This window comes from Triticum urartu, chromosome 7A, assembly GCF_056163025.1.
Source record: "Triticum urartu cultivar PI428250 chromosome 7A, HENAU_Tu73, whole genome shotgun sequence".
Classification (NCBI taxonomy): Eukaryota; Viridiplantae; Streptophyta; class Magnoliopsida; order Poales; family Poaceae; genus Triticum; species Triticum urartu.
This window is the reverse complement of record NC_141879.1, coordinates 734785946-734798989: the sequence shown is the minus strand read 5'-3', so window position 1 is coordinate 734798989 and position 13044 is coordinate 734785946.

Below are 13044 nucleotides of genomic sequence, written 5' to 3'. Positions count from 1 at the left end.
GCGTCTTCACCATGACCCAGGCCTCCCTAGCGCCTTGACAGCAAGCTAATATCTTCCACAATCGGAAGCACCGCCGTGCTCCTTTCAGCTTCTCCGCAAGCTCTCCAAGACCTTCGGGCATGGAGACGGATGGCCACAGGGCCTGAGCGACGCCTCGCATCGCCTGCCGAACTCGATCGAGCAGTTGCGAGAGCTCGGGAAGAGGGTCACCCGTAGAATCGGGCATCTCCGCTGCAGGACGGCCTGTCAGCACACCTACAGACATTGCTCTGTTAATCGACTTCCCCGCCGAACTTTGTTTCAAAAGGTTTGTTCAAGCACTTACTAAATATGCCGCACCGAGGCCGCTGATTCTCCTTCACGGAGTCTGACAGCTGGGCACGAACATCTTTCAGCTCGACGCCCAGCTTGGTGTTGGCATCTCGGAGATCGTTCTTCTCCCCCATCACCTTTAACAGCACCCTCTCACCAGCCTTTAGCTGGCGTAGGAGGTGTTGCCTTTCCGGATCCAATCCGGCGCCACCTGCAATTTCATTTGTCAGATTCGCACCAAAGCCATGCTTCGCAAAATACTTATCTTTCGAAGTGTATATTACCAGAGGGGGCCTCCTTAGGTTCCCCTGCCGCGGCTAGTGCGGCCTCAAGTTGGGCTTTGCACTCTTCCAGCTCCTTGGACAGTAGGGAATTCTTTTCTGTAAGAACCTGCATAACAAATGATCCTTAAATCAGTTATTTTAACTGTTTCAAGTCTCGGGGGCTACTGGTATATATATAATTACCAAAATTTTCTTACCCGTATGTCTTTTACATATTGCTCCGTGGCTCTGGTTAGACCATTTTGAGCGGTACGAAGGTACGCATCTCCCGACTTAAAGGCATCTAACGCCTCTTGGGAGAAACAAGCGTCGCGAAGAATTGTCCGGTGACGGATGTGGTTCATGGCACTCTCCACCTCAGAGTTGGTGGCAGACAACCTGTCCACATCCTCCGTCGGAGGAGCATCCGGTGCCCGCCTTGTGTTCGGCCCCGCTTCCGGGCTAGGCTTTGGAGCCTGGCTGGTGGAGGCGCGATTGGCGGTCTCTCCGAATATAGTTCGGCGAGGTCTCTTTGTCCTGAAAAGGGCACAAGTGTTAATATGCCCTGAAGGTACGACCCCTGGGATAAGGGGGTGCGCCATACCTTTGCGTTGACGCCCCGGTCCGGACTGCACCTCTTTTCTACCCACGGGGCCCTGCGGCCCCTCGTTGGCTTGTCGCCGTAGGTTCAGCCTCCTGTTTCTGGGAGGATGGGATTAGCCTTGGATAATCGGCCGTAATGGCCACCAGGGCGTTGTCCTTACTCAATTGACGGAACACTCCATCAATCAGATCCACAGAAAGCTCTGGATCCTCTTGCGAGTCCGGGTCGAGGGACCGTCCTGGGTCCTCGGGTTGTGGAGGAGGGCTGTTTATTTCTTTAACAGCCTGGCGCAGTTCCTGCATCGAAATCACTAAGATTAAATGCTTAACAATGGGGATATAAAACGGATGGGAAAGATGTGATCACTCACCCAGCTTGGAGGATTGTACATGGAGAATCCACCCTTTGGGTCGACACGGAGAAAATCCCCCTCTTCTCCCTTGTACAAAGCGGACAAGGTCTTTATTAGAGCCGCAGCCGAATCCGGCCCTGTCGGGGATATACCCCGCGGCGTAAACCGGCCGGAAGTATAACCCGGCCGGACTAGGCGTTTTATTGGTAAACCGCCAGAGGATTGGCAGTTTACGTGTCTGGCGGTTCACTGGTATGATGATTCACGAGCCTGAAGACTCATTGGTGACCCGGCGCGTGTTCCAGATGGATGACAATGCCCGAGGCCCAGCATGCCGGTTTATGTTAATGGTGGGCCAGTTTAAGAGGAAAGGCATGAGGAACATTTATCTTACATGAAGCTAAGACCTGGACTTGTATCCGGTTTGTATTAGAGATAGACTAGTCCTAATCCTAATAGGACTCTACATGTAACCCGCCCCTCCAACATATATAAGGAGGGGCAGGGCTCCCCAAAATGGGACAAGATTCACAAGTTGCACAAGTTAGCTTTAGACAATAGATCTCGAGATTGAGCACTCTTGTAAACCGTGATCATGATCATCAATATCAATGAAGCAGGATGTAGGCTTTTACCTCCGCCGTGAGGGGCCGAACCTGGATAAAACATCTCGTCACTCGTCCCGATCAACCCCTCTCAAGCTACCACATAGATGCGTTGGCCTCGTGACTAAATCCTGACACTAAGGACATCTGCCGTGACAATTCCACGACAGTTGGCGCCCACCGTGGGGCTTGCGCACGGTGGTAATGAGTTCTTGGAGGGATCCCTCAGGGATTAAGGAGTTTGCAATTTTTCGGATGAAGATTTTTACAATCCATGAGGTTGAAGTCAAAGAAGAGATTAGGGTTGCATGTCCGTACACCGCCGCAAGTCGCCGAGTTAATCGAAGTTTTCATTGCGGATTCGATCCAAGCCCGCTGCTTGTATCGATACCTATTCCAAGCAGAAGTCCAAGTCGTCGTATCCGAGATGGACACAAAACAAGAACGGCTGTTGCTGTTTAAATATAGGCTTCAAATCCTTTAGCGTGATCGCTGTCTGCTCGTGCCTAGGATGGCCATGGGTTCTGACGCAGACACCTGCGCTTTCTGTGCCTAGTACAGCTACAGGCCCGTGGTGGCGAATTATTGATTAAAGATGCCGCCTGCATCGACCTTATTCATTAACAGAAGTATTTGCAGTCTCAAAAGCTCTGAATCGGTGGCCGGCTTCATCTTCTACCTCCGCCCCTAGGATGGCCATGGGTTCTGACGCAGACACCTGCTGAGCTGCTACTCCCGGGCCGGCCCACCGCTCCTCCCCTGATACGCTAAGACACTCGCCCTCGGAGGCCTCTACTGCTGAGCCGCCGTTGCTTCGCTTCATCTCCGCGGAGCCGCCGGCCGCCGTCGTCATCTCCGTGTTCGGCCACTGCTGCTGCCTCCACTGCCGCTGTCCTGGCACACCTTCGTCGAGAGCCGCCAAGTTACTGTGAGCCGCCGTCTGCCTTCGCGCGCAGCCTTGGCCGGTTTCTCCTGCTTCGGCAACCACAGCAGTACCGAACCGCCACCCGTTTCAACTTCATCAGGAGAATTGCCTAGCTGCCAAGTCGCCGTTGCCGTCGGGTACTTCTTTCCTTGAGCCGCCAGGGACTTATTTCCTGCCTTGCCCGAGCTTCAAGCCGCCGCCGCCCAGGCCGTCTTCTGTTGTAGCACGTTGAGCTGGATCCAGTTTCCGCTTTGAGATGCCCTGCGCGGCCGCTCCCGCTGTTTCTTCTGCCAAGACTCGTCTCCGCGTTGCCAAGGCGTCCCTGCTGGTGTGGTCTTGACTCATCAGTACAAAACAAAGCCGGGGGTTTAGCCAGAGGATAATGGAGCAGTGCATATATACATGATGATTCGAAGACTAATCTGCTGATAAGAATGGAGCAAAACTTCCAGTGGGCATGTACTACTATTATATTTACAACAGGTTAATGGCGGTCAAAGTGCTGTATTAAATCCCAAAGGCCAGAAGCAAAGTACACTGGTAGATCAATTACATCAAGGCTGATTTGATTAACCATTGGTGGGTTACTACCACGTGCGGAGGCCAGGTACAATACTACAAGTGCTATGACATTTGCAGAGCAGAATTTCATCTATTATTTGTTCCACGATGCACATTATCAAAATCTGCGCTCATCCGACAAATATCAGGTGCTAATTTTTCTATCTATTTTAAGTAGATATTAATTTGTTCAAAGAACAATTACTCTGCACTGTGGTATTTTATTTAGCAGGACCGTTATATATTACAAGTGTCGCAAAGAAGAATGCGCCAACACTATTTTTGCACTAGCGCTTGTCCGTGTCGTGCCGCTCGACGGATATGTGCGCAAGTCGCTGCCCCCGCTACATCAGCACACGCGATCGACTCTCTCGTCCGCGCCGGTTTCCAACGCTGCGGGCGACTCTCTTGTCCACGCCGGCTTATAGCACCGCTGGCGACTCTCTCGACCGCACCGTCTTACAACACCATGGACGAATCGCCCGTCCGCTCTCGCGGCCAGTTCACGCCGTCCACACTGGCTTACAACGAGGAGTATAACTACTGGCCTGACGTATCAGGTGAAATCCATCCAGTATATTTTTATATTATATATTGCTTTCGTTAAAAGAGCAATTACTCCGGCTTGCAAAGTTATCTAATGCAGGACCCTAAACCACCATATTGGTGCAAATTTAAAGGCTGTCAAAAAATTTCCGGCTGAAAATAAAGATTCCGGTTTACAATCCGTTTTGAAGGGAAAGATATGTCCCACAAAGCTTTGAAGCTCTCAATATCCGGTTCAAAATCCCAGTTCAAGGACTTATCTCTTGCAAAAAGTTAAAGGGTGCCAAAGAGGACCTGCTGGCATGATGCGCGGTTCAAACATGGGTATCCTGCCTTATTGGCTTATCATATTATTGATCACTTGGGGGCTTGGTCGTATCCGAACCATAGCAACACCTTTTGATAGGCGTAAAGCCACAGCATCACTTGGGGACTTGTGGTCACGTCTGAACCATAGTCACGCCTCTTGATCGGCCTAAGGCCACAGAATCATTTGGGGGCTTGGTCGAACCCGAACCATTGTCACGCCTTTTGATCGGCATAATGCCACTGTTTCATTTGGGGACCTGGCTGACTTGAACCATAGCTACGCCTATCGGGGGCTTGGTCGTGTCCGACCATGGTAACGCCATTTGATCGGCTCAATAGCCTCTTTTTACAAATGGTTTTATCATTGCCTTTGCTTGAAATTTTGTTTTGATAAATATTTCTTTTGTTGCATTTTTAAACCGACAATTCTTAAACCGGTTCGACTATCAAATTACAAATTGACGGAACACGGTCAAATCTTAATCCGGAGACTATCTGCCCGGTTTGATTTTCTGTTACCATCCTATTATGGAGTAAAGCGGTGTTTATCAACCCGACTCGGCTTTCAACTACAAGTTGTCAGTACACGATCAAATTATAATCCGGAGACTATCAGCCCAGTCTAGTTTGACTACGAGTCACCAGTATTATATATGGTTAAACCGGTGTTTATCACAACCCGGTACGGTTTTATCATAAACCGGCACAATATGAAAGGAGTTATCATTACTCAAGATTGGGGTTATCACTCTTACTACAAAAAGTTGGTAAAACCAACGATGTGATTCAATGTCACACGTATGATGTATTTCATATTTGATTATTCTTAAGTGCAGCCTTGGTTATAAACCCGGGTTATATGTTGGGCATTATGACCCGTCCGGCGGAAAACTGCCAGGACACTTTAAACTTGTTGTATGCAGAAACAGGTTTATTAAACCGGCCTGGCTTTGGACTATAAGTCGCCAGTATATATATATATATATATATATATATATATATATATATATATATATATATATATATATAATATATATATATATATATAATATATATATATATATATATATATTATATATATATATTATATATATATATATATATATATATTTGGATTGCGCCATTGGAATCATGCGCTTATAAATCATTGGATTATATTATTCAAATCTTCAAATAGCCAACATGGCTAGATTTTTATTATGGTTATAAATAACCAATATTATGATTGAGGTTTTCAAAGTCGCTTTAGCGCAATGGCTACCATATTATCAATGGATATGTTTTATTCTACAATGAAGGGAATAGTCCCGATTCGCTGCAGGCTTACAACCCGGCACTTGGGGGCTACATTATTCAAATCAAGATTACATGCAAGTCTCATGTCGCTGCAAGCATGCATCATGACACTTGGGGGCTAATGCAAAGTCATTTTTACTAGTCTTATTGAAGATCCGACTCATCATATTATAATGAGCCAGCCCTTGGGGGCTACCAATTGCTCCTGTCAACAAATCAAGGTACACAAGTTTTCGTCCATAATATTGAAGGATCAATTGCTCAGTTGGTAAAGCACAAAACTCTTAACCTTGTGGACGTGGGTTCAAGCCCTACGATGGAAGCTACATTATAAGATGTTATTTTCATTGAAGTATATATCAAGTCCCGGTTCAGTATTATCTTACTAAGCCGGCCCTTGGGGGCTACACATCACTGCTAAAATCTACATGATTATATTTACAAAGTTCCTGCTCATTATTGCATAATGACCCGGCCCTTTGGGGTTACATTGATTGAAGTTTTTATAAGCAATTACAAGTTCCAGGTTGCTGCAAGCATGACAACCTGGCACTTGGGGGCTACATATATAGAGTATTCAGTTTATATGATTGAGATGAACAAACCGGATTTTTTCAAGGTTGAAACACTTATTGGAGCAAGTCTTAAGTTATCACTATATTCCCCTCTTAAGACTTGGGGGCTACAGGTATTATGCATATAAAGGAGGAACATTTTCATTTTATCAGTTTTGAGCAAATCAAGAAGATCAATTACATGACCCGGTGTCGACAACAATTATGGCCCGGTGCCATCAATATTTATAAACCAGCTATTTTGGTAATATTAAACTGGCAAGTTTTACATCTTCGAACCGGCCGAATATCAGATAAGTATTTCAAGGCCCATATTTCGTAAACCGGCGCTTTGGGAGCTGAGTCAAAGGAGTTATTCTTCACAATATTTCTCGGTGACAAACCAATGTCGGCAAATTGATTATGAAGCTGGTCTGTTGACCCGGACATCCCAGAAGGAGGAAATAACAAGGACTTAAGAGTGATTAGGTACCGGTTTACAAGAATTCTTAACCCGGAGCACAACCTATCAAATTTGTTCTTGTGATTATTTTGCAGCATAAGTTTACCATGGATAAATCCAAGCTAAACTTGGGGGCTAATGTCGGGGATATACCCTGCAGCGTAAACCGGCCGGAAGTATAACCCGGCCGGACTAGGCGTTTTATTGGTAAACCGCCAGAGGATTGGCGGTTTACGTGTCTGGCGGTTCACTGGTATGACGATTCACGAGCCTGAAGACTCATTGGTGACCCGGCGCGTGTTCCAGATGGATGACAAGGACCAAGGCCCAGCATGCCGGTTTATGTTAATGGTGGGCCGGTTTAAGAGGAAAGGCATGAGGAACATTTATCTTACAAGGAGCTAAGACCTAGACTTGTATCCGGTTTGTATTAGAGATAGACTAGTCCTAATCCTAATAGGACTCTACATGTAACCCGCCCCTCCAACATATATAAGGAGGGGCAGGGCTCCCCAAAAGGGGACAAGATTCACAAGTTCCACAAGTTGGACAAGTTAGGTTTAGACAATAGCTCTCGAGATTGAGCACTCTTGTAAACCGTGATCATGATCATCAATATCAATGAAGCAGGATGTAGGCTTTTACCTCCGCCGTGAGGGGCCGAACCTGGGTAAAACATTGCGTCTCTCGTCCCGCTCAACCCCTCTCAAGCTACCACATAGATGCGTTGGCCTCGCGACTAAGTCCTAACACTAAGGACATCTGCCGTGACAATTCCACAACAGGCCCCTTACGGCCGTAGCAGGTGGTGTCGTCCTCCCCGTTGAAATCCCACATGGGGTGGCCTCTATACTGTAGCGGCTGCACCCCTCGCATGATGCATGCGGCCATGACCCAGATCTTGGTTAGTCCGGAATGAGCTAATAATCTTACCCGGCCCATCAGGTAAACAACGTCCCTGTCACTTTCCCTCTGAGGGCTTCGTGGGTGCCAGCTTAGGTGCTTCTTTAAGGGAGCATTGTTGAATTCAAGGAGGCCGATCCGGACAGGATCCGGCAGCGGGACGTCTTCTATGTAAAACCATTCCGAGGGCCAGTCTTCGGACGCCTTCTTAGGGGTTCCGGACAGATAGCCGGTCCCGGCGATGCGCCATACTTCGGCTCCGCCCACTTGATACATAGATCCCTTCTTGGAACGGGGCACGAGGCAAAATAGCTCCCTACATAGTCCGAAATGAGCTTCAACACCCAAGAACAGCTCGCAGAGGGCTACAAAGCCCGCGATATGCAATACTGAGGCAGGCGTGAGATGATGTAGCTGGAGGCCATAGAACTCCAGCAGCCCCCGGAGAAATGGATGGATTGGAAATCCGAACCCCCTTATTAAATAAGGGACGAGGCACACCCGCTCTCCTTTGGAGGGATTAGGGGCACTCTCCACTTGCTCTCCGCCGTTATAGACGGCAAGACCGGCTCGAACCAGGATCATATAGGCCGGGGGGAGAAATCCCTTGGTCTGGAGCGTCACTAACTCGCTATGCGGGATGGAGCATCTTTCCCAATATCCAGGCTTAGGGCTGGAAGGGCGGGAGGAGGAGTCGCGACGGCTGGCCATGGTGGAATGGATCTTTGTCGAATGCGCTCTGATGAACACTCGCGAAGGGGGAAGGTGTGGTTTGGATCTAAATCCTCGTCTCCTTAAATAGGTCAGCTTGTTTACGTGGCTAGGGATGTGAATGTAAAAACACTCAGACCTTTCATATTCGTTTGACACATGGGGAGAAGCCATTATTGGGCGCAGAAGCCAAGGTGCGCAACATCTACAAGAAACCGGACTTTATTCAACAGGTACATGGAATTTGGAGGAGAACCCGCCTTGCAATGCCGAAGGCAATCTGCGCGCCGGACTCATCGTCATTGAAGCCTGGTTCGGGGGCTACTGAGGGAGTCCTGGATTAGGGGGTGTCCGGATGGCCGGACAATACCTTCAGCCGGACTCCAGGACTATGAAGATACAAGATTGAAGACTCCGTCCCATGTCCAGAAGGGACTTTCCTTGGCGTGGAAGGCAAGCTTGGCGATATGGATGTTCAGATCTCCTACCATTGTAACCGACTCTATGTAACCCTAACCCTATCCGGTGTCTATATAAACCGGAGGGTTTTAGTCGGTAGGATAACATACACATCAACAATCATACCATAGGCTAGCTTCTAGGGTTTAGCCTCTCTGATCTCGTGGTAGATCTACTCTTGTACTACCCATATCATCAATATTAATCAAGCAGGACGTAGGGTTTTACCTCCATCGAGAGGGCCAGAACCTGGGTAAAACTTCGTGTCCCTTGCCTTCTGTTACCATCCGGCCTAGACGCATAGTTTGGGACCCCCTACCCGAGATCCGCCGGTTTTGACACCGATAGTACCCAACAGTCTCCTTCCGGTATCCTATGAAGACACATTTCTCCGATTTGGGTTCGAGCTTATCAGGTTGAAGCTTTTTTACATAAGCATCGCAGCCCCAAACTTTCAGAAACAACAACTTTGGTTTCTTGCCAAACCATAGTTCATAAGGTGTCGTCTCAACGGATTTTGATGGTGCCCTATTTAATGTGAATGCGGCCGTCTCTAAAGCATAACCCCAAAACGATAGCGGTAAATCTGTAAGAGACATCATAGATCGCACCATATCAAGTAAAGTACGATTACGACATTCGGACACACCATTACGCTGTGGTGTTCCGGGTGGCGTGAGTTGCGAAACTATTCCACATTGTTTCAAATGTAAACCAAACTCGTAACTCAAATATTCTCCTCCACGATCAGATCGTAGAAACTTTATTTTCTTGTTACGATGATTTTCAACTTCACTCTGAAATTCTTTGAACTTTTCAAATGTTTCAGACTTATGTTTCATTAAGTAGATATACCCATATCTACTTAAATCATCTGTGAAGGTGAGAAAATAACGATATCCGCCACGAGCTTCAACATTCATTGGACCACATACATATGTATGTATGATTTCCAACAAATCTGTTGCTCTCTCCATAGTACCGAAGAACGGCGTTTTAGTCATCTTTCCCATGAGGCACGGTTCGTAAGTACCAAGTGATTCATAATCAAGTGGTTCCAAAAGTCCATCAGTATGGAGGTTCTTCATGCGCTTTACACCGATATGACCTAAACGGCAGTGCCACAAATAAGTTGCACTATCATTATCAACTCTGCATCTTTTGGCTTCAACATTATGAATACATGTATCACTACTATCGAGATTCATCACAAATAGACCACTCTTCAAGGGTGCATGACCATAAAAGATATTACTCATATAAATAGAACAACCATTATTATCTGATTTAAATGAATAACCGTCTCGCATCAAACAAGATCCAGATATAATGTTCATGCTCAACGCTGGCACCAAATAACAATTATTTAGGTCTAATACTAATCCTGATGGTAGATGTAGAGGTAGCGTGCCGACCGCGATCACATCGACTTTGGAACCATTTCCCACACGCATCGTCACCTCGTCCTTCGCCAGTGTTCGCTTAATCCGTAGTCCCTGTTTCGAGTTGCAAATATTAGCAACAGAACCAGTATCAAATACCCAGGTGCTACTGCGAGCTCTAGTAAGGTACACATCAATAACATGTATATCACATATACCTTTGTTCACCTTGCCATCCTTCTTATCCACCAAATACTTGGGGCAGTTCCGCTTCCAGTGACCAGTCTGCTTGCAGTAGAAGCACTCAGTTTCAGGCTTAGGTCCAGACTTGGGTTTCTTCTCCTGAGCAGCAACTTGCTTGCTGTTCTTCTTGAAGTTCCCCTTCTTCTTCCTCTTTCCCTTTTTCTTGAAACTAGTGGTCTTGTTGACCATCAACACTTGATGCTCCTTCTTGATTTCTACCTCCGCAGCTTTTAGTATTGCGAAGAGCTCGGGAATTTTCTTATTCATCCCTTGCATATTATAGTTCATCACGAAGCTCTTGTAGCTAGGTGGAAGTGATTGGAGAATTCAGTCAATGACGCAATCATCCCGAAGATTAACTCCCAGTTGAATTAAGTGATTATTAAACCCAGACATTTTGAGTATATGCTCACTGACAGAACTGTTCTCCTCCATCTTGCAGCTATAGAACTTATTGGAGACTTCATATCTCTCAATCCGGGAATTTGCTTGAAATATTAACTTCAACTCCTGGAACATCTCATATGCTCCATGACGTTCAAAACGTCGTTGAAGTCCCGATTCTAAGACGTAAAGCATGGCACACTGAACTATCGAGTAGTCATCAGCTTTGCTCTGCCAGACGTTCATAACATTTGGTGTTGCTCCAGCAGCAGGCCTGGCACCCAGCGGTGCTTCTAGGACATAATTCTTCTGTGCAGCAATGAGGATAATCCTCAAGTTATGGACCCAGTCCGTATAATTGCTACCATCATCTTTCAACTTTGCTTTCTCAAGGAACGCATTAAAATTCAATGGAACAACAGCACGAGCCATCTATCTACAATCAAACATAAACAAGCAAGATACTATCAGGTACTAAGTTCATGATAAATTTAAGTTCAATTAATCATATTACTTAAGAACTCCCACTTAGACAGACATCCCTCTAATCTTCTAAGTGATCCCGTGATCCAAATCAACTAAACCATAACCGATCATCACGTGAAATGGAGTAGTTTTCAATGGTGAACATCACTATGTTGATCATATCTACTATATGATTCACGCTCGACCTTTCGGTCTCAGTGTTCCGAGGCCATATCTGCATATGCTAGGCTCGTCAAGTTTAACCTGAGTATTATGCGTGTGCAAAACTGGCTTGCACCTGTTGTAGATGGACGTAGAGCTTATCACACCCGATCATCACGTGGTGCCTGGGCACGACAAACTTTGGCAACGGTGCATACTCAGGGAGAAAACTTTTATCTTGAAATTTAGTGAGAGATCATCTTATAATGCTACCGTCAATCAAAGCAAGATAAGATGCATAAAAGATAAACATCACATGCAATCAATATAAGTGATATGATATGGCCATCATCATCTTGTGCTTGTGATCTCCATCTCCGAAGCATCGTCATGATCACCATCGTCACCGTCACGACACCTTGATCTCCATCGTAGCATCGTTGTCGTCTCGCCAATCTTATGCTTCCACGACTATCGCTACCGCTTAGTGATAAAGTAAAGCATTACAGCGCCATTGCATTGCATACAATAAAGCGACAACCATATGGCTCCTGCCAGTTGCCGATAACTCGGTTACAAAACATGATCATCTCATACAATAAAATTTAGCATCACTAGTCGTCAACCCGTGCTACTGCACGGGCTAGTCATAAAAACATGGATTACATGAGGCTCTGTGCAACACTTTTTGTGGATCAATTATTTACTATTATAGTATTGGAAGAATATAGAACTCTGTTCTCAATGTAAGTCCTACCTATATTTTCAAGAAAAAAGAGTAAGTGTGTGTGCAGTCCTACCTATAGATTTTAGTCAGGCATATATAACCTAGATATGAGAATGCACTAACTGGTCACGGCCATGGAATTTGTTCATTAAACAAATAAAATATTTATCACACCTGCATCACTGGACTGTGCCACTGCAGCATCCTCATTAACCTTCATAAACCATGTGTTAGAGTATCCGACCCATCTGTCTTTTTGTGTATGATGGATAGTCGGTGTAGAATTGCAAATCTTCGTAGGGGACACTTGAAGATATTCATGACAATCCAAAACTTTTGAGTGAAAGTCACCAAAATAATTAAGTCAATGAATGATTTCCGCATGGGAGATATGCCCTGTTATTACATGGGTAAACCACAATCAAATAATTTAGTTAGTTATATATGGAAATCCACATGGCGAGAATTCGAGAACAAATGGTTTAATTGTTGCTCGTTGGTTCTTCCATATATATGGACCTTGAACATTAACACTTATGTAGCATGGACACCTTGTTTATCGATTCTTATGATTTCCTGTTAAGAATATCTTATCATCGTGGAAAAGTCAAAGTTACCTATATAGTTGCATACTGAACAATTGGATCTATCAGCAATGTGGATCTTACCATTAGCCCACATGTCTAAAGCCGTGTACATCGATCAATGCAGAGGCCAGGTTTAACCCCCTCTTTTTCGAAAAAACCATTAGTTGGCATGTCCAAGTATACCTTCATTTGAAACAACATATCATAATCTTTATATTCGGTGCAATTGTC